This window comes from Haemorhous mexicanus, chromosome 19, assembly GCF_027477595.1.
Source record: "Haemorhous mexicanus isolate bHaeMex1 chromosome 19, bHaeMex1.pri, whole genome shotgun sequence".
Lineage (NCBI taxonomy): Eukaryota > Metazoa > Chordata > Aves > Passeriformes > Fringillidae > Haemorhous > Haemorhous mexicanus.
The window spans coordinates 5,928,597-5,949,477 of NC_082359.1; the positions used below are offsets into that span (position 1 = coordinate 5,928,597).

General features: G+C 44.4%; 1 protein-coding gene across 3 annotated transcripts in view; it reads right to left on the bottom strand.

The window, feature by feature from the left end:
• The window catches only part of HIC2 (HIC ZBTB transcriptional repressor 2), a 71,025-nt gene extending 50,848 nt beyond the window's left edge, over positions 1–20,177 (bottom strand). For all 3 annotated transcript variants that reach the window (XM_059863345.1, XM_059863343.1, XM_059863346.1), the window contains exon 1: positions 19,756–20,177. The gene's annotated coding sequence lies outside the window, so the exon portion shown is untranslated. The remainder of the gene's footprint in view (positions 1–19,755) is intronic.
• Between the last annotated feature and the right edge of the window lie 704 nt (positions 20,178–20,881).

Consider the following 20,881-nt stretch of genomic DNA (forward strand, 5'->3'; position numbering starts at 1 on the left):
TGGTCCCTTAACATCAGGTTGGATCAGTCATTGTCCTATAGGATCTGTGTCTTTAGACCAAAAAAAAAAATCACAACCAGGAAACAAAACTCATCAAAGGTTACGTACAAACTCAGTTTGTACAAACTTGAGTAAGTCAACCCACTTCCAGCAGAATATTAAATAACTATATCAGTCTGTGAATTAGGGGCTTGAGAGAGCATTTATACTTGAAATGGGCATTTGGCAAAACCTCTTTCTTCCTGCTCTGGAGCCAGAAGGCTCCCAAGCTCCCCAAGACAACTGTAATTTGGGAAACTCAGACCTGCCTTTCTACCTAAAATTCTTCTCTCTGTTGACTTTGGCTCTGTGCCATCAATTCCAGGTCTCCTGATCTGTGTGTCAGCAGAAATTGCCAGTGGATATCTGTCCAGATTAGCTGCCTGGACACCATCTCACTTGTGGCCTGCTCATGGATACCCTTCTTGAAAGCAGCTGCTGCTGCTGCGTTTATCCACGGGAGCCCTCATTTCCTCAGTGCCCATCTGCTACAGGGGAGGCAGAGCCACACAGACAAGACACAAATAACTGACAGGGAAGACCTTGCCACTCCAGACAATAAAGACCAGGAAATCCAAAGCTTGCAACTGCCTCATGAATTTGTGCTGGTTTTTAAAAGCAGAAGAAGAATGTGGATAAGCAAACAGAGATACGGTTGAATGACTTATCTGAGTTTAGACAAGCGGTATCTAAATAATGCTATTTTATCTCATTACTGTAACAAATACAAGAATTGATTTAATAACCTAATGTTGGTTTTGGACAGTAGAGGTCTGCATCAATGGACCAAGACACTAATTATATTATCATATCAAATCAGTGCATAATAATAGAACTTCTCTATGCATTGATGGAACTAGGTTTAGCTCTGCATGAGAAAATAATCCCTGAAAGACAGGGAATGAAACAGTATTTAGTAGAAACTCCTTGTGCGTAGTTGTTATTTTCTTTCCCTTTCAAAATATTATCTTCAAGGTATCACATGATGCGAAATTTCCTCGATAATCTTTATTGCTTGTTATTTAACCTCCCTCTATGTTTCTGAGAGGTAGTCAATGTAATTTTCCAAAAGATTTAAGTAAAAGGGAAAGAACTACTGGTGCATATGCAGATCAATTCATTGTAAACTGACAATAAAGCTTTTTTCATCAAGGTACAAGCAAAATGACTTGCTGACATTAACTGGCAAGTACTTTGCATTCATATGATATCTTTCATCTACAGACTTCAAAGCATCTGACAGGAGGCAGGCAGGCCTTGTTTCGTCATCCATCCAAGAAAGAAGCTGCAGCACAGAGTGGCAAGGCTTCCCCAGAAGGTAAAACCATTAGCAGAAATCTAAATGGAGTGATTCCCAGTCCTTAAAAATGAACTACTCTGCCCCAGTACAAATTACACGTGCCCCAGAGAGCAGAGCCACCATTCACCCACACCTCTCTGAGCACTGCTCAGGATTCTTTAAGAATGTAAATTTAATTCATGAGAAACTAAACAAACACAGAACAGAGGAATACTCTTCTACACAGAGGGAAATGATGGGGATCTGAAGCCAATCCAGATCTGAAGTTCTGTAGTGCTCCAAGGAGGAGCACTCCTTGAGTGAACCTGCAGAAGCACAGGTTTTCATTCATAAGGAGAGGAAGGGAAATCCTGATACATACTCTAGCAAGTGTTTAAATAAACCTGTTCAGATGAAGATCTCTCCAGAGAAAAACAAGGACTGTAAGGAAGATTATGGAAGTAATTTTTAAAATGCCATTTTAGAGAGAGTAAACCTTCTTTCAGCTCTTCACCTTTTTCATGGAGCTGAAGAATGCTGACTGCCTAGAGCACTCAAATGGCCAGCAGAAACTCTTTTTAACATAAATAGGGAAGAATAATGCCTGCACAGTGCTATTTTAAAAGAAGCATATGGATTCCTCTAAGTTTGGAAACAGCAAACAAAAAATTATGCCAAGGCAATCTCTGGAGCAAGCAGTCTTTCAGCATTGGTCAAAGAGACTGCAATAGAAATATTTTAAAACCTACTCTCTAGTTATGGGATCTCTCATGGCCTGTGGAGGCGGACAATATTAGAGGCCACTAAATCCTGAAGTTTATTTTTCTAAAAGTTTTCACTTCAAATAAAGCTTTGTTTTAATATGTATGGGGCCAACTGTTAGAGCATTGAGGTCCTGGTTATTAGCCAGCTAGAGCTCATGAATTATGTTTAGTGAGAAGTTTATTGGCTCAGTAAACACCATTCCAGTTCCCCTCACTCCTGAGTCGTGGAAGCCAAACCAAGAGATATTCAATGCCATATTACCACTAGCACCAGAACAACCATTATCTGATTACAGACCTTTTATTTTTTGTAAGGAATTTGCAATTGCATCATTTAATACATGGAAGTTTTTAAATTTACCAAGGCAACACACAAAGAGTAAGTAACTGTTTGGTCTTGTTTATCATCTTCTGGAGAATATTTGTTTCCATCTCATAGCTTTCCAAATCCAGGCATTACAGAAATGCAGTCCCTTTGTAAGGTAGAAGCTTGGTAAGGAATTTTTAACACTAGCAAGGTGCCCATGAAGATCTGAAGTGGAGCCAGAGCAGCCTGAGGTGGTGTTGGCGCTACCTGGCCTCACCCCATGTGGGCTGGCACCAGGAGCCTGCAGACCAAAATGCAAGGTAGGCATCCCTGGAACAAGCAGGACTGATGAGTAGCTGTGCAAATCCAGAAGCAACTGCTACTTGTGTGGCTGGCTTTGTCCTAGGTTGTAACTGGTTACCTCTCACTGCCATGAGCTAAAGCCTCAAGAACAGAGACTAAGCAATGATCAGTCAATGTGCAGTGACTTGTTTATATGCTTGTTGTTCCAGTTCTCTGGAATAGCTAAGATAGCCAGAAGACTGTACAGGGACTGTGTCAGTCCTTGAGGCAAGGAAAGTTAATTTAGTTGGAAGAGTAAGGATGAAAAAAAAGAGTGCTATAATAACAGTAGCCTGTTCCAGCAGGAAAGTAAACTGCAACTGGAGTTTAGGTTCTCCTCCTAGTTTTCTACATCTGTCACACCACCTTGGCCAAATAATGCATCTGTGTCTCTGCTTCCTCTCTCCCCTTTAGCTGTACTATCTACTATCTACTATTATCTACTATTACTATCTACTATTATCTACTATCTACTGCCATCTACTATTTAGACTGGAACATTCTTCAGGGAAGAGATTGTGCTGGTACAGCCCAGTGACAGCCTTAGGGTTCTGCAGTTCCAAAGCCAAAGATAGTCCAATTTACATAACACCAAGTATGAAATCATGTATTCTCATGTAAATGCTTCTTCTGATGTCCTGAATCTGTCCATATGACAATGAAGAAACTTGGCAGTACAGATCCTTAATGTCCAACCTGTCCCACAAGGACATATCATCACACAAAGCACCTCTGGGGAACAGGCAGAGTTAAAATCCTTCCACCCTAGTAGTGGTGAAAGACAAGATACCCTTCTCTTTAAATTTAACCCTCTCCCTTCCAAAGAATGCCTGGAATTTGTACTATTTCCCAGCAGAGTAGAAGGCAAAGACTTGGCATGGGGCAAGACAGATAAGAGCAGTTGCCTTCTCTAGGTTTTGTTAACTCTGCATAATTGCTTAGGGCATGTGATGGTTAGGGAGAGACACATCTGCCAGAGACAGACTACAAATCACCAGGATGATTCCAAGCGAACAAAATCCAGTTTACAATGTGGTTGTGGTATATATAACACCTCTGTAAAACTACAGTATAATTCAACTGCTGCAGTTTCATTTACAAAGCAAGGATACAGTTTTCTCTCTCAAAGACTGGCATTTAGGATCACTCTGACATTGAATAAAGTCTTGGCAGTCCTCTAGGGCACAGGGTGAAGGTTGATTGTTGTTGGAAGTTTCTCTAAGCAAGCCACATTTAAATACCATGTTTTGCAAAAGGGCCCATATTGCCTTGCCTGTGAATTCAGGTTCCTTTACCAGTTTAAAATCTGGGTCAAAGCAATTTGCTTACATTTGGAGTCCTTTTCCAAAATTAATGGTGCGTGGTATTTGGAGCTGCAGATACAGCTGGATACTCTGCTATTATCTGCTCTGCATCATGCATCTACCATCTACAGTTTTCCTGCTAATCTTTGTTCACATGGACAGCCCACTCCTGCAGCAGCTGCACACTCAGCATCCTAATGATATTATTCTTGGCCATCCTGTTAAACTCACAGTGTAAGGTAGATGCACAGGAGTGAGCCCTGCTGGATTCTCAGCAGTTTTTAGATGGCTCCAGATTACAGCTGGCCATGGGTGGAAGTTTTCATAAGCAGTGATGAAGTTCAGAGCTTTTCTATTCAAATAGGATGTTGACTACTGCTGTCTCTTATCCCTTTCACTTCTGTGGTGATAATTAGGTTACCCAAATGTACTGGGCTCACATCAGAGCACTTGGAAGATCCAGCTAGTGCTACATACAGCTGCCAGATTGCTTAGCTAAATTTCACACAGGGATCACACACAAAAACAGTGACAGTTGATGTTTGTTTCACTTTGCCATTCAAGGAGGTACTTTTGGATTACTAATTTCTTTTATGACTTGGGTGCTGGCTAGTTCAGAGATTATTTTGTTGTATCCTGACAGGCAGTTGTTAGCTGGACCCTAAGCCCTCAGCACACACATTTAAAATCTCTCTGATCTGGAAATCTGGGTGGCATATCTGCTCAGGAGTCCCACCCAGAGTAAGGATCCTGCCCGTGTTTATTTCAGTGTTCTTGGAAGAGGAAAGATAGAAAGGAAAGGAATAAGAAAGAATCCCAAAACCACAACACAAATTTGCCACTTAAGCTTACTGACAAAACTGACCTGCAAAGTACAAACAGTAACAGAGAATTATGATATTAACACTTTCCCCTAGTACCACTTCAGGTATAATATATAATGTTTCCTTAATACAAACCACTTTGGAGTAACAATCAATGAAATACATTAAAATACAATAAAAATACTGGGTTTAGGATAAAAATGTGGTTCCAACCTATGGGCTTGTAAAGGAAAAGTCAGCAGAGCCTTACTCCTCTTGTAGGTAAATTCTGAAGTTTCATCCCCTTGTTCACAAGCCGGGCGGAATAAAAATATCCACCTACACTAAACCAAAGGGAGCCACTCGTAACCCAGACACAACCACAACAGACATTCTCGACAGTCCTTGGCTTAATAGAACACTGCTTTGTGGTTATACCCACCACTAGGATTTCATCTTGCAAGTGCTAGCACATTTAATTTATCCCAGGTCATACATCAAACATAATATTAAAATTTTAGATGGCATTTGAGATTCAGACTTTCTTTTGCAGTTTGAGTAGAGAGAACACAGTTGGGACTGTGGGTGCACGAGCATATTAATACATAAACACAAACCTGCAGCCATCACTCAAGAAAAACAATTGGTCTTTAAGAGGGGAAAAAAGTTGTAAAAAGAATCAATTCCATTAAATAGCTCTATAAATCAATTCCACCAAAAATCAATGGGAAACTACATCCACCATGTGCCAAGTAACTCCCACACATCAGGTGCAACTGTCCGTGACAGCGGCCACGCAGCAGCTCTGCCTGCCGTGAATCCAGGCAGCCAAGGGCTGAAGCAAGAACTCCAGCATTGCCCATGCTGCCTTCCCGAGTGCCCCAGCACTGCCCAGGCTGCTCTTCTGTGAGCCCTGGCACTGCCCAGGCTGCCCTCCCACTCCTGCCATGGTGCCTTAGCCCTGCTGGCTCAGGGGCAGCTGCAGCCAAGGTCTCTGGGAAAGCAGCTGCTCCCTGCCAAGGCCTGCACATCTGCCCCTGGAGCCCATGCTGGGATCAGCCCCATGCTCACAAAGCCATGTAACCCCCACCTCCAGACACCGTGGTGGCAGTCTCACCAAAAAATCAGTGGAGGGAAGCTCAGGTTTCTTGTTAGAGTCAGGCATTTTACATGCCAAGGTCTGAAATAAAGCCTGACTTCAGGATTTTCCAGCAGGTTTTGGGCCACATCAAGCATCCCCAAAGGGGAGCTGACTTAGGCACAGGTATGGGGAAGGTGGGAGGGGAACATTAAGGATGTGGGGCCCACGAGCCAGCAGCCTGCAGTAAGTCACATTCTGCTTAAACAAATTACTTGGTTAAGCAGGAGTTCAGGAGTTCCACACTGTGTCACTCTTGCTAGTTCAGTGACTCCCGCAGTGACTGTGCCAGGCCACTGCCCTCTCACTTTCAAAGTGCAGCTCAGTTGCATTTTCACATTTATAGGTGATGGGTGCCCCTTCAATGACTGGAGAAACCCTTGGGGCTTTCATTTTGTGCTGGCAGCTCTCAAATTACTTTAGAAACAAAACCCCTGGGGCTTTTGTTCTGTGTGGCAAAGCAGAGAGGGCATGGAAGATTCTGGCTTTGTTAAAACCTGTAGAAAAATTCATGTCCTGTGTCTTCCCCTTCATGTGCTTCACATGTGCTGTCATGTCTCTGGGGCATTAGAGACACACTGTTCAAGAAATTCAGACCTAGCATTTTTGCAACAGAAAAACTTGATGAGTTGGCCTCTGCTATTCAGCACTAAGTACCAAAACCCATTTTTTCCTGTTGTAACTGAATGTCAAGTGTACCTTGACAGCTACTGCACACAGGAACACTCAGGTGTGGTATTATGCATGTATATTTTAAACAGAAAAAGAATGCACACATGTGTATAACAAATAATGAACAATTTAATGAGAGGGCCCAGGACTGTCCCTGGCAGGGAAGGAAACTACTGCATCACTCCAAGGCTCTCTGACCCAGCTGCAGGAGGGATATGATCTCTGAATTGCATTTTTGATCTTGGGCCTGATCTTAGCAATCAGCTCCCTCAACTTACTGATTTCAGTGGGATTTGAGAGCATTTGATATCAAACCTTCCATCAGTCACAAGTTTCCCCTAGATGTAAGGACATGCAGTTCTAGAAAGCAAGACTTTGACATAGGCTGGAGGTTTGATGTCAAGAGTAAGTGGGAATTGTACAATCAGGGGCTTCAATCTAACCACTGGAATTTGGCAAGACAAAGTAGTAATACATTGAAGTCTGTCTCTTTTGAATTATTCCTTAAAACTCTGTCATATGACTCTTCTGCTCCAGAAGAATTAATCAAATATTAAAAAGTATACTATGGGAAGCTGAAGGCCATTGTCAAGAGAACAGCCAGATTTTCCTGCAATTAACAGTGGAAGTTCCTCATTTTTCCTGTTCCTATGCATCTGCAGTGATACTTCATTTACTGGGATTTCTGTTTCATACAAGTCAGGAAAAAAAAATTTGTGGCAAGTGACCTTGAAGTATTTTAATAAGGAAGAGCATTTGCAGAGAGATTTGAAAGACAGATCCTGTTCTAAAGAGAGTCTCTGTGTGCCACACCAACACTTGCATGGATGTAACTTGCAACTATTTGGTGGCTCTCTGAAGTTCTGCAGTAGTGAAGAAATTACTCTTGTATTTATGAAGGACAGCCCAAAGCATGGTGTAAAATTTGTGTGGAAGGAGACAGAGAAAACAGACAGGAATAAACATAGGCCAGGGAACAAGGAGATTACAGTGATACAACAAATATGTAGGAATGGTTGGAAAAATGAAGTATGTGCACAACTGGGGAAGAAGAAAGGAATCCCACAGGTTAGATAACCAAAGCACAAATTTCAATAAGCAGACACTATGGACTAGGAGTTGAAGCCAGCATAGGCATCTGAAGTGTCAACTTATATTTAAAGACTATCATAGTTAAAATCATAAGCCAAATTGCATAATAGTCAAATGAGATGAATTGAAAGATTAAGCTATTGAAATTGACTCAGAGAGAGGATTGTAAGATCTTTTATTTTTAAATCCTGCTCCTGAACTCTTTTTTACTTAAAAAAAAAAAAAAAAAAATCTTAAATCCCATTTCCTGCCAGTATAGGGCTAAAATGTTAACACCATATTTCATAACAGTTAACGTGAAACAGGATTACTGTGCTGACTTGTTCTTGAAGAGCAAATACACTCTGCAAACTAGATTGGGAAGGAGGTAGATTTCTTTCTGATAAATCTGCTGACAAGAAGCAGGACAGAGAAAACATATTTTTCTCTGTGACTTCTGGGGATGAACAGAATTTAAAAGTCCTCAGTAGCATTAATGTACTCTTCCAGTTGGACTTTTTTTTTGTTCAGTTATTCACTGTAGAGATTGACCTACTATGAATAACCAGGCTTTTCTTTCCTACTCAGATGAGTGCTTACACTCTTTTCGATGAAAGCAAAAGAAATGCCTTGTTAACCCTTAGTTTAAAATAAGCCAGAAAGATCGTACGAAGAAGATCCAATGACCCATCAGAAGGAATAACTTCTTAATACCATACAGACAACTGCCTCCTAAGAAAAATAAAGATTCAAACCCCTACCCAAGCAGACTTGCCAGCCAGAGCCTTCTCTGACACCGCAGTGTATCTGGGACTTCCCTGTGTCAGAGCCTTTTACACGGAGAGCACTTAGGCAGCGAGTGTGTGACACATCCAGCGAGGCTCGTAATGTCTTGCCTGTTTTCTCTTGAGCCTCTGAACTGTGACCTCAAAGCAAATGAATCTGAGAAGAAAATACATTAATCAGGCATTCACTCAGCCAGGCTCTGGGTTTTTAAAGCAGGGATCTGAATCAGCTATATCGCCTCCCACTTCTTTCCTGATACAATTAGTCAGCATCTGCCCTGGCAGCCAACCCGCTGCCTCTCAGAGGGGGGGACGAGCAGCTGCAACTCCCTTGCCCACTGCTACTTCCAAGCAGGCAGCAGAACCATGGAGAACAGCTTCTGAATTCTGGCTGGTGAAGGTTAGCATCCTTCCCTGTGCTCAGGGGAATGAGAGGAGCTGAGAGCAGCCACCACTTACAGCCTCTTTGATTCCCTGCTCCAACCCAAGTGCAGGTTCAGACGTGTCCCAGCCACACCTCTCCCACCTTGGGCCAAGGCCATGCCAGCTCCACACACCTGTTGGAGGCTTCCCCACATTTTAAGGGAATCCCCAGAAGGGGATTTGCAGGTGCTGCACTCCCTTCAAAGAGTGCAGGCAACAAATCATCCTGGGAAATTGGACCCATAGCATTCAATGTGGCCCTCTGACCTTTTCCAAAATGTTCTCAGCCCACCAGGCTGGCGGGACTGAACTTTACAGCTAAGTGTTTTGAAAGAAGCATGTGCTTTTAAAATCCAGTTGAATTTTTGCTAGGAGAACTTTACAAAGGCATCATTAGTGTATCCACAGGAGTTTTGCAATTTTAGGTTACAGGTGATTACAGCAAATAAACAGGCATGCAAGTCAGGGTCGGAAGCGGGCTTCTACTTAGAGCCTGCCTCACCAGGCACCTGGAAAATAAACAAACCCCCCAAGCAGTTCTGTTTTACCCAACAGCTTTAAGGCTCCAGCCCCACTCCTAGGGCTGGATTGTGCAAGCTCTTACTCCAGCAGTCACACCGAGTTCAAGCAAAGTGCCTGAGTAAGCATTTGCAGAATCTGACCCCCCCAGCCAGTTATCTATACAGCACCTATTTGGGCCTTGCACTGCAAGCTCTTTAGCTGGGGACATGGTCTGGAAGTATATTGTCAGCTGCAATGGGCTTTATCTCCATTTATAGCATTAAATCTAATTTTTGGTGCCAAGTGCAGTGTTAGCCTTACAATGACATCTATTAAAGACATTTTCCCCTGAAGACTGTGATCAGACCAACAACCAGTTTGCACTGTTTATATTTTTATTTTATTACAAACCCATCATGTTCATATTATCTTTCCACTTCTGTAATTTCAAGCTTTTTCTTAAAATACAGTACAACAGGCACTGAATTACAGAAATCCCACACTCTGGCATTACATGGACTTCAGCTGAGATGCTGCCATCCTTCCTTCCCTGAAGTTAAAATTAAAGCAACGAACTTGACTGGTTAGTCTCCAGTAATGTGTAAGTTTAGCAGAGGCAGACTTGTTTCCTCTGTGCCATCAGAAGCATTCCTGATGGCCACCCAGTCCCTTTCCCCTGCCACGACACAGAGGAGGCAGGCAGGGGACAGCAGCCTGGCACAGCATGGAGCAGTTCTTATGGGAAAAAAAACTGCAAGTTCCCCTGAAATGCTGCATCCTGCATGCCTCAAAGGACAGCTGCTACCTTCTCACTTACAAAAATGTGACCCCAGCCAGTCAATCCACAGCACTAATGCTGTCAGATACCCTCCCACTCACCACTTTTGATGGTCAAAGCCATTGAAATGCAGTGACTTCCCCTCTGCCTCGAAAGGGGATGTGCTTTACTTTTGCTCCAGGAAGTTTTAGGGAGGGTGCTTTGTGTTTTTCAGTTTTTGGTGAGGGTACAACCCAAGCTGTTTTAGATAAACACAAAGGTAGCAGGAGTCCATGTGTAACCACAGAGGAAGCGAGCACAAATAGGCAAATGTTCTGAATAATGGCAGTGCAGATGCACATGGAAACTTGCTTGAACTCACTTGGACTCCTTTCCCCCTTTCTTGTCCAACCAGTTAAAGGATAGGGAACATCCCAAGCCTCTGGCATATGGTATTAGATGCTCTGGGCATTAGGTAGAAAACTGATAAGTCTTTTGAAATGGAACAGTTGGTGTCATGTAGCAGAGGTCCCACTTCATATGAGCTCTCAAAATTTGGAAAGGAGAAGGAGGTTTTATTTATTACAAGTGAAACAGAGAAACTGAGGTGCTTAATCAGTTGTTTGCCTCTAATGGGAGTGGAAGCTGGTTTGCTGGGCTATGGCCATGGATTCTGTTCTGTTAAGGAAGAACTCTTCTGCAGCTTTCAGAAAGCCGTATAAACATCTCAAAAAAGGTTACATGAATATGCCAGAGACACAACTGTAAGTCACAGATTACTAATTATGAAAGCATTGTGAGATCTTTGAGTTGAAAGGATGTCTTTTCTGGATAGGCAAATATTTTAATTCCATACTCCAATGATCGGTGTTTCAGCAGGACCTTTAAAATATATTTTCCTTCCATGACTGTCCTCTATGGTTAGTTACACCTCCGTGCATGATTTCAAGTACTACAGCTCTGTCAAAAGTACTAGTTTTCTCTGCATTTGGTTCCACTTGCAAGATTCTGAATTATTAGTACGGCATTCAGCTTGAAATCCTTTTGTACAACTCACAGGGTGAAATATTAGAAAAGAGCAGTTACTGTTATTTTCTGTTCATTAAGTGCTAGTGGAAATTCAGCTTCAAAATACCATGGCTTAACACAGGCAGAGGTGAAGAGGTACAGACACATGAAATTATTTTTCCAGATTGAAACAACCTATCCATGGCAGACAAATTCTCATACTCAGTTCTGTTTTAGCCACCAAAACAGAGATTGTCAGAATGATGCTGATGGTCCTCTCTCTGCACTCAGGTCACTTTTCCCCTCACTCAGGAACTGAGGAATATCAATACAACAATTAAACCCATCACTTTACAAGCAGCAGCCAGAAACTGGGAGACCCAGCCTGACTGGAATAAACCAGCTGACTACAGCTGCTAAAAAGAGGTCCACACTTGGGCAAATACTCAAGACATTCCTTCTCCAAGGCACCACCCATAATAACAGGCCAACAGTCTCAAACACCTCTGCATTTGGATGGATATGCAGAACCGCATACATTAAACTGCTTTTCTTGGAGTTCATTTAAGAATGCTGCCAGCTTGTAAACAGCAGAGTCAGTTTTGCTGCCAACACAATTTCTACCTAGAGCAAACGGAAGTGCTTTTCCAAGAATTTCCAAGACTGTTGCGTCACGCCGTGCGCTGGCATTGCACCATGCAACCCGCGGAGGGAAGACACGAAAATACAAGCTGCTGCTTGGTGCATCCTGAAGGGAATTATTTGGAGGCTTTTACTTATTTTCAGGAAGAGACTGACAGTGCAGAACAGATCTTCTAAAAACTTTCAGTGCTCGCTGCTGGGGAATATAGTCTCATTAATACTTTCAGTCCTGTAGCAAAAAGGGAGTTATTTTTATAGCTGGCGTGTTTCAATTTTCATTACAATTTTGAAAGCCTTGTTTGATAAGGTACAGTGGAGACTAAGAAATGTAGCATTTCTGAAGGACTAGAGAGATTTCTTCTCTAGCCTCCCTCCCCCATCACAGGTTTTGCATAATCCTAAAGCATTAGTCCTTTGGCAATTTACCATTCTGAAGCTTTATTAGAATTATGTGTACGATGACAGCATTTACAGAGTGTTGCTAAGGTCAGGGTCCCATTATGCAAACTTTTAAATATGATGAGCATTTATAAGATAAATACACAAAACAAACCAAGGACATCATATTCTCCATACTTTAAAGATGAAGAAAACTGAACTTGCTTAACTTCCTTCATGACCATAACCTGGAAAGTTTAAATCAGGGATGGAAGCAGAGTTCCTTGGGACCACAAGCTCACAGAGAAGAATTAAATGTGGGCAAATATTCAACCACTGCATCAGTTAATAAAAGTAAATGCTTATGACCAAGCTTTCTCGGTGAAACTTTTCAAGTCATACTTTACATTACTTTTGAAAAACACTCAGCCAAACATCACTCTCCTGACATCTGAAGAATTTCAAGACAACTCTCACTCTCATGCCACAATTCCCTTTATTGAGCATTCTGGTACTATGGTTCTGGCTACGTACACTTCATAGCTGTGCACACAAATTTAAAATTTTTAGTGGATTCCTTGCCATCTACAACTTTGGTAGGTATTTTTCCTGCCTAGAAGGACATCCATGTTTTTCTTTGAAGACTGGGCATAATCATGTCGTTAATATCACATTATCAAAGAACATTTGAGCTGCCTAGAAAAGAACAAAGAGCTTTTTTCAAGGACTTGAGGAGTTTGCTACAAAAAAGTTCCACATGAGGACGGTTCTGGAAACTTTATAAGGGTAAACAGAAACTAGGAATAACAAAGCACCTCACCCTTCCAGGGATAGGGGATACAACATTAAATAAAAACAGCACAAGTTTAAGTCTCATTATACACTGTCATAATTTCAAACCTTCTTTTAAACAGGTCTTGTTTAAAAAAAGCATTCTTCAGTTATGTGTCTTTCCTAGTGAAGTTTTGAGGACAATTTGTCCCTCCACAGGAAAAGCCACTACTTCACTGCTCCATCCACTCTGGGCAGTTCACTAACGCTTCGCACCAGGAGCCTCTTGCAAAGGGACAGAGAGGCTGTTTTTCCAGTTTAGTTCAATAACCACTTCTTTCAGACTGCAGAAAGCAACTGAGATTTGAGGAGGGGCAGAAGGGCAGGAAAGCTGACTTCCCTCCAAATGAAAACTAGATGCTAGAAACTACTATCTGCTAGTTCCAAACTCAGAAAAGAGCAACAAAAATAGAAAATAATCCATTCACTTTTGCTCAAAGAACACTTCCTTTGCTTTGCATTTAAATTGGAGCTGAATAAAAATCACAGAATAAGTCATACAGGAAGCAACCTCAGGAGGTCATCAGAAAGTATTTTGATAAGAAAGAATATTTTACAAATATTTTTATTTAACACTTAAAATCTTCAGGTTTAACATTTCATTGAATTTAATGCTATATAAGAAGTTTCTTGAGTCACTTCTCAGAGACAATAACATAGTAAATTAATTTTGTTTCTGATTTGCATGTTGAATCATAGCCTGAATGTGTTAACCCTGTCCTTCTGCTTAACATAAAATTTACTTTAAAGTTATCTTAGTTGCACGTCAACATGTTTTAATAGGTACAGACCAGCAAGAGCCAGTCTTTCTACTGGAGAGTAACTACCACATAGACAAACAAGCTTTAAAATAAGGTTTCTTGTTGGCTGATTTCAATTCTCAGTTAAAACTGGCAATGCAAATTACTCTATTCTGTTCTTTATCAAACAAGAGAAAAGATTTCCAAACTGTCAAACTGGCTGGTGGCATTTTGACAGCAGATGGAAATGCAGTAAGTGCATGGCAGTGTCTACTGCCACTACATGGCAGTGTCTTTATGTGACTCCAAGAAAACTGAATCCCCTCACTGAATGGCTCTTTATACAACAGGAAATGAGCACACATTTAGGTGAAGGAATCTGCTGTACACCCCTGTCATCTTCAACGGGTCCAGGGATGAATGGGACTAGCCCAGCATGAAGAGCAGTCAGGTTGCTTACCATGAGACCTCTCCCCAGCCACTCCATCGTGTATCTCTTTTTACACTCATGGCAAAGGACTGATTTGAAGACAATTTTATCTTGCACAGTGTTTGGTTCAGTGGGGGAAGGGAGTGGATAGGGCAAACTGATATTATATGGAAAGCCATCCCCTCTTCCTTTACCCAGGGGACTGAAGGACAGCAAATGCCTCAGGCCAGCGCACTGACATGAAACGTTTCCTTCCTCCCATCCAGAACCTGGGTGAGGACAACACTGACACATTTTTCCATCCAGTATCTAAAGCTGGAACAAGAGGGGCTGTTCCTAACTCCTGCACAGATCTCTCAGCACACCTAGCAGCGAAAGCAAGAAGTTTGCCGTGTTTTCAGGGATGCTTTTATTGTGAGGGATCCCTGGTGACTGTTTTGAGCAGGAAACCAATCCCTGCACTTCTTTAAACTCTTCTTACTGCCAGTTGAAGACTCAGACCCTTCTTCTCCCAGCTTAGCTGTCAGTGCATGTCTTCTGACACTTTCTGCAGGACTGCTCAGTTTGTCTTTTCTACATTAAAGAGAGCAAGTGAAGGAAGCTTCCTACAATTGGTCCATTTCCAAATGCCCGCTTGAGGTTTTTAGTTGAAAAGATCACTCTTTAGCCCCTTCAAATCCGCAGGGCGCACATCCGAAAATGTGATATAATACATATGTAATCCTGGATAAACTCCATTCCCCACCCCTTTCCATTAAGTAAAATCAGTAACTAGAATCCCTGTTCAGGATTTGTGATTACAAGGATCACAGTATGCCCTACCCTGGTCAAACAATACAGGCTCTAGGAAAGCATGAGAGCCATCATTTCAATAAAGCAAAACCCTGTTGCTTCCACTCCACAACAGCTGACTTGAAGTGCATGCTAGGCTGTGCTTATTAACAAAATGAGAAATCTGATACAGAGAAAGAAAACACTATGTGAGGATTAATCCTGGATTGCAGTTTGTGGCCAGCACTGGGCCATAATCCAAACACAGATGAAAAAGAAAAGAATTTCTCCCACCTGTCACTTACAGCAGGTACAGCTATTGCTGTGTTGTAGCCTCATCCTTTACAGCTATTGTAACAACTCATTTTGTATCAGCTTAAAATTCAAGATTGACCTCACTGTTTCATTTCTTCCTTGTTTTGTGGGAGCCAGCACTGGAGGGTGAATTTTCTTTCCAGGAATTACAAACAAGCGTGAGTAACTTACAAGTTTGGACAGCTAGCACAATACACGTATGCTTCAAGGAAAGAAACCCAGCTTAAAACCAGCTGGAACTTGGAGATGGTAACTGAACAAGAAAATACAACTCTCAGGAACATCTTTTTAACATTGTCCTGCTGCTTTTGAGAGAAGTAAGCACACTGTCACTGCTGATTGCAAGAGACCTGAACAAACCAATGCAGTTTCTTTGCCAATGAGCTACTGCACAGCAGAGTGAAATCCCTATTGCAAAGCATTGTCCTTGCTCCTGATAGTACAGCAAGACAAAAACCAATGTAAGAAGGCCTAATGGCTCAGTCACTGGTGTTCAATACACACCAAACCAAAGAAGTCATCTTTATTTTTTTTTAAATATATTCTCCTGCTTATGCTTGGGTTGACACTCTGTTGTTGCAATGCCACAGCTGAGCCCTGTTAATTTTTCTCCAAGCCCAGCAGGGAAGGCATGTCTGCTGATGCTGAAATGGGCCCTTCCCATTGAGCTTCGCCTGTCACAATGCAGCCAATATAATGGCTATGGCACAAATGTGATTCTGCTCTCTTCCACTCCAACACCACATTTGCTGCAGCATTGAAATGTCACTTTGTGGCAATGTTCTTCCCTGGCTGTTGGCAGAAGCTGCAGTGTTGTTCGTGTACTTTATCAGTCAGATTTGGTTAGGGTATGGGAAACCTGGTTTTCTGTAGAGAAAACATGGCAACCTCTTCCTACCAATAGCTCTGGCTGTCAAGCTGTGATATGTTCATCAGACTGGATGACAGGGTTAAATGCTGCAGTCAGCACAAACAGTTCTGATAGGAAGGCAAATGCACCTCGGTTTTCAAACATCATCCCATTTCCCTACATCTATCATCAAAAAAGGCAGCAGGGGCTCAAAGAATAGCCACATACTATTTTCTGCAAGGTCAGAGGAATGCACAACATACACTTTATGTTTGGCAGCTCTTAATTACTATGGGCTGTAAAGATGCTAGAAAACGACAACTCTCATTTCAAGATCTGCTGTTCACAACTTCAAATTTCATGCTGCGATCACCAGTTTTGGGCTGTGGTGGCTGTTTTAGAGAGTTTAAATCCATTACACAGCCAAACTGCTTAGCATTATCTTGTTTTCTAGTTATTTTAAACAACTAATCAAAATAAATTGAACATGTACCCTTCTGGAACAAGGCCTCTCACCTTCTCTTTCTCTCCTCTCTCCCCCCACCCCTTGTCACACATCGGCTTCTGCCAAACAATTCAGCACTGACACTACAGCGCATCACGTGATACCAAGTGCTTCAAGCATCTTGCAATACTTATTACTATCTACACATCCTTAAGTCATTCCACCCAGAAATGTGAATACTAACGTGAGCTATTTCCTTATGCATTAAAGATTTAGAGCTCTCCCAGATCCTTAGAAGAAGCTTGGCCCCTCAAATACTGAAAAATCATCCCTTTTATGTGTGTGTCTCATCTGCATTTCACGTAGATTAGGAAGCATGACATAAGGAAAACCTGCCATATCCTCATACTCTCCCATTCCTCCTGCTTGCGCTCCTGCGGCCACACAAGTCTGTCGTGATTAAGCAATGGATTTTAGATGTCAAAGAACAAGGCACTTACACAGGGTGTCCTTTCCCATGTTAGAATGGAAAGTAACAAATGTAAGAGGTTGCTTATTCTTAATGCTGATCTCCTCCAGAGCTAAAATGATATGTCAGTAGCAGGTGTCAAGTTTGAGGACCCCCCTCCCCTCCTCTTTTTTTTTTTTTTTTTTTTAATAAATATAACAAAGGGTACACAGATTTGACCTAATGGGTCAACCATCAAAAGTTAAACTGATTTAAATAATTAGACCTAGAATGTCAGGCACCACTGCAAATAATTGCTCCTAATGCTTTTAGGATTAGATTGCTAATGAAAAGGCGCAAAAAGGAGGCCATTTGCAGTTGTGGAAATAAGTCAATTTTCTTTCCATATGTCATTTTCCTCATGTAGATTTGCTGTGAAATCTTAAGGAGTCATTTACAGCTTTCTCTCCAGAGCTGCTGTAGTATATACAATAATTCTGAGTAATAAAAAATAGCAATAAGTCATCTTGAAATATTAGTTGTTTATACACTGTATTTATCAAGCACAGCAAACATCTGCTCATAGTTCTGACATTTTCCAATGAAAGTGACTATTGCATATTGTTTTCCCCTTAATTTCTGGAAAAACATGGGAGCTATTCAAATATAAACAGCATTCTGCAACAAATTTAAACCAGTTTTGGTCAAAGGACAGATCATTAGCAGAATGTAATTCTGATGCACTTAACCGGTTTCCGGCCACTCTCTCAGATTTATTCTAACTAAGTAATACCCGGAGTGATTTCGGTAACCGTCTGCTAAAACACTGGGTTCCATATCTAATTCATTAATTCTGTGTAAAGGTGTGTATACCCCCGCCCCACTCGCACATTCTAACGGCAAGTTACCCGTCTCTGGAAGCGCCCAGGCCACCCGAGTTCTCAAAGGTTGCGGATTTCGCAGCAGAAAGATTCGAGCGCCCAGACTCCGTGTGTAATACGCGTTCCCCGGGTGGCGGCGGGGCCGGGCACGGTGTCCGGCGGCCGCGGAGCCCCCGGGAGGAGCGCGGCTGGCGGCCCCGATAACGGGGGGCGCGCCGAGAGCCGCCCGCCGCCGCCGTGCCCACTTCCACCTGGGACCCGGCCAAGCAGAAGTCAATAATTGACTTCCCCGCCGGCTCTCGCCCCGTACCAAAGGGGCCGGGCGCGGGCTGGGCGCTGCGGGCACCGCGGGGCTCCCCGGGCCGCGCACCGCGCAGGGGGCCGGCACGCAGCCTCCCCCGCCCCCACTCCCCCCGCCGGCTTCGCTTTGCTTTTAAATGCAACCAGAAAAACACAAAAAGCCCGGCTGCCCCCGCCGCCGAGCTGGCACCGGCACCGGCGCGCCGGGGGATGCAGAGCCCGGTCCGGCTCCGCGGCGCCGTGCTCCCGGGACCGGGCAGCCGCGGGCAGCAACCAGCCCTCTCGGTTCCCTCTCAATTGCGATGTCGAGCGCCTCGGCAATAATATTGCCAGCCTGGATGTACAATTTCTTTCCTTTTTTTTTTTTTTTTTCTTTTTTTTTCTTTTTTTTTTTTTTTTTAACCGGGAGGACAGCTCTACGCTGTCTAGCGCGGCCGGGGAACGTGCATTTCCTGCGGGGCACAAAGCCGGCGGGCAGGGTCCGGGGAGCCCTGGCTGTGGGAGGGTGCGCGATCCTGCTCCGTCCATTGCGTCCGAGATGGGGCCGTAACAAAAGCCAGAGACCCGCAGCGACGGGCAGAGCGAGCGGGGCCGGCGGGTCCTTCCCTCCGCGATCCCGAGCGGCCAAGGGGGGCGGCGGGGAAGGGGGGAGCCAGGGCAAAAGTTCACCGCGGTCCCGGTAGGGCAGGGGGTGCTCGGTGGGGCTGGGGCCGGCGCTGGGGTTGGGGGATGCCGGCCTGGCTCGTCGCCTCGCAGCCCAGCGGATGGACCGCGGGGGGCGGGAAGGAGGCGATGCAAGTCCCGGGAGCCCCTTTCCTGCCCTCTCCTCCACAATGCGGCCAGATCCCCGGCACAAACACGCCCCCCGGCACCCCGGGGCTCCGCTCCCTCCTTTCGGGTAAAAAATAAAATAAAATAAAATACAATACGGCTCACTTGAAGGGACGAGTGGGGATGGTGAGCAGGCGGCTGCTCCGGGGCTGCCTGCGCGCCCCGCCGGTCAGCCCCACGCCGGCCGGCCCCGGCGGGCAGCAGCTGCGGCCCCCCGCCCCGACCCCACTGCCGCCGGGGAAGGGGCAGCGCACACCCGTGCGCACACACACAAATGGCACGGGAGGAGGGGAAAGTTTCCAGCCGCTTCAACCAAATAACCAACATTTGCGAGCTCCAGACAGGCACGGTGGCCGGCACACCGATGCACGCCCCGGCCCCCGAAGCAACGGGGCAGCGCGCCCGGAGAGCGAGGGGAGGGGGCCCGGGGCACGGAGAGAGGGGGGCAAGAGCAGGGAAACCATCTCGGGGTTTTTCAATGGAAGTACCGCGGGTGCTGGGCACGGTTGATGCAGGGCAGGGAACAAGGGGACACCCCCGCCACCCCGGCGACTCTCCCGAGCGGACCCGTGCAGATGGGCAAATCACCGGGGCTGCAAATAAAGAGCGGGGGAGCGGGGCTGGGCTGCACCGCGGAGCCCGGCAGCGCCCGACCGCCCCGCGGGACCCGCGCCCCCGCCCGCGCCCCGCGCCGCGTTACCTTCTTATTGCATCTGGAGCAGCAGCTTTTCTTCCCTTTCCCCTCTCCTCCTCTCCCTCTCCTGTCCTCTCGGTTTATACCAGCTTGTTCCTCATCTCACAGCCTTCCTCCCAGCGCCATCTTGCAAGCTTGTGACGTTGGGAGCCGCTCACCCCTGACCCACATTTGAATAGAAGCCAAAATGAAAAAAAGAAGAGAGAGCGAGGGAGAGAGGAGAGAAAGAGGGGAAAGAAGAAGAAGAAGAAAGAGCGGAACAAGGAGAGGCAGGGAAAGCAGCAGCTAAGCAAGTGCTGTGCCAGTGAGGAACAGCATCGGCTCTGCTCCCTTGCCAGCTAGTTTAGTAATAAGCAATTTCCTGCTTTTGCAATAAATGTTGCCGCGGCGGGGCTGGGAAAGGGACGGGGATCTGAGTAATTCCCACCGAGGGACCAGGGCTTCCCCCACCCCGAGCCGCCCCCCCTTCCCTGCCACCCACACCCCGAAACCCAGCCCGGAGCCTGACCACTGCCTCCCGGCAGCCCGAATACTGCTGCTCCCTCCCAGGTTTTGAGCAATGAAAAAGGCATTTATTAAGATTATTTCTCCCATCACTGATGAGCTCTTAAGTGTGTGTTAAGAGAAATTATATAGATTATAGCTTGTACATGTGTTGGAATCTAAAATGAGTTTTACACACAAATTTAGGAAACATCATGCATAGCTCTATTTGCATATTAGTTTTTTGTCACTCATATCTGTGTGTTAAGGACTGTCACTGCATTTTGCATCATTCAGGGCACAGATACAGACATGGCCTTTGCACCCACAGAATCTGAAGTTTTGGTTTGTGCATTTCTTTTTTAGTTATTTACCTAAGGAAGAATATTGGAGGGAAAAGTTATTTGTGTTATGTGTACCTGGTCCTGCAACATTTCCATGCACGCTTAACTTACTGCACATCAGTGATCACACTGAGTAAGAAGGGCTACTCAGATGCTTACACTGAGTGTGCCCAGCCTGCAAACTCAACCTATTACTTTGTAAAATGTTAAGTTCACTTAACGTTTTACATCTTAATCTTACTGACCATTGCCACAAAGTACAACTGTGTAGAAATCTGAATTAGCCCTTTGTAGCATTCTCTCCT